Below are 2,028 nucleotides of genomic sequence, written 5' to 3' on the forward strand. Positions count from 1 at the left end.
TCAACCAGCCAGCCAGCCACAATGTAGGGCGAGGTGGTATGAGACACTGCCTTCCATGGTGATGTTATTACCCTCCCTGCTGCTGGCTGCTGAGCTGTCCATCATCGCTGTGGCTACGTCCTAAACGGGCACCCTGTTCCCTATCTAGTGAACTAGGTTTGACCAGGCTCCGGTCAAAAGTAGTGCACCGCGTAGGGGCTAGGGTGCCGTTTAGGACGTAGCCCTTGTACAGCCAACAGCCTCTTTAAATAGGCATTGTAATGCCAGATAGCAAAATGACAAACAGTTTCGATGAATAAACGCAACAGGGAATGGGAATCAATACGGTGGCCTTGTAGGATCACATTTCATGTTTCTCCAAGTGGTGGACAATGTTGAAAAGACACGTCAAGAGCCGTATTGAAATAACCTGATGATGACAGAGGTCCAATGGAAGACCACATGTGACATGTGCTGACTGAACACTACTCTTTAAAGAGCTTTGGAAGTGAGAGCAGCAAATGAACAAATAGGCCAGATGAGGATTTAGACAGTCTTATAATAGGCCTGCTGCATTTATAACGCGTCATACCTCCAAGACGGGTCCCTGTACACAGAATGACATAACCCTTAGAGTAGAACTCTGTGAATGATAGGATATCCTATGTCACTGTCAGCCCAACACCAAGTCATTGTACCTGAACACCTGAAGCTCTGGGTTGCTATGGGAGTTGTTCTGAGGTCTAAACACCTGAAGCTCTAGGTTGCTATGGGAGTTGTTCTGAGGTCTAAACACCTGAAGCTCTAGGTTGCTATGGGAGTTGTTCTAAGTTCTAAACACCTGAAGCTCTAGGTTGCTATGGGAGTTGTTCTAAGGTCTAAACACCTGAAGCTCTAGGCTTCTATGGGAGTTGTTCTAAGGTCTAAACACCTGAAGCTCTAGGCTTCTATGGGAGTTGTTCTAAGGTCTAAACACCTGAAGCTCTAGGTTGCTATGGGAGTTGTTCTGAGGTCTAAACACCTGAAGCTCTAGGTTGCTATGGGAGTTGTTCTGAGGTCTAAACACCCGAAGCTCTGGGTTGCTATGGGAGTTGTTCTGAGGTCTAAACACCCGAAGCTCTAGGTTGCTATGGGACTTGTTCTAAGGTCTAAACACCTGAAGCTCTAGGTTGCTATGGGAGTTGTTCTGAGGTCTAAACACCTGAAGCTCTGGGTTGCTATGGGCTTCACACTAGAGGTCAATACAGTATACTATGTGAACCTCCCAAATGGAGCCCTATTCCCTATAGTGCACTACTTTGCAGTACTTTAGACCAGAGCCCTATTCCCTATATAGTGCACTACTTTAGACCAGAGCCCTATTCCCTATATAGTGCACTACTTTAGACCAGAGCCCTATTCCCTATATAGTGCACTACTTTGATGTCCTGTCCAAAAGTAGTGCACTATCAAGGGAATAGGGAGCCATTGTAAGTCCCCTAGTATGTCCATGTGAAGTCCACAGAGGGACCTTTCAGATTCTACAGACCTTTCAATATCGTGCCGTCCAGCTAAGCTAAACGGTCAGGGGTTTATGTCTGGGTTCTGTAGAGTAGACACCTTGCAGTACTCTGAGACCTGGGTTCTGTAGAGTAGACACCTTGCAGTACTCTGAGACCTGGGTTCTGTAGAGTAGACACCTTGCAGTACTCTGAGACCTGGGTTCTGTAGAGTAGACACCTTGCAGTACTCTGAGACATGGGTTCTGTAGAGTAGACACCTTGCAGTACTCTGAGACCTGGGTTCTGTAGAGTAGACACCTTGCAGTACTCTGAGACCTGGGTTCTGTAGAGTAGACACCTTGCAGTACTCTGAGACCTGGGTTCTGTAGAGTAGACACCTTGCAGTACTCTGAGACCTGGGTTCTGTAGAGTAGACACCTTGCAGTACTCTGAGACCTGGGTTCTGTAGAGTAGACACCTTGCAGTACTCTGAGACCTGGGTTCTGTAGAGTAGACACCTTGCAGTACTCTGAGACCTGGGTTCTGTAGAGAGACACCTTGCAGTACA

Source organism: Oncorhynchus tshawytscha, unplaced genomic scaffold (genome assembly GCF_018296145.1).
Source record: "Oncorhynchus tshawytscha isolate Ot180627B unplaced genomic scaffold, Otsh_v2.0 Un_contig_2763_pilon_pilon, whole genome shotgun sequence".
Classification (NCBI taxonomy): domain Eukaryota; kingdom Metazoa; phylum Chordata; class Actinopteri; order Salmoniformes; family Salmonidae; genus Oncorhynchus; species Oncorhynchus tshawytscha.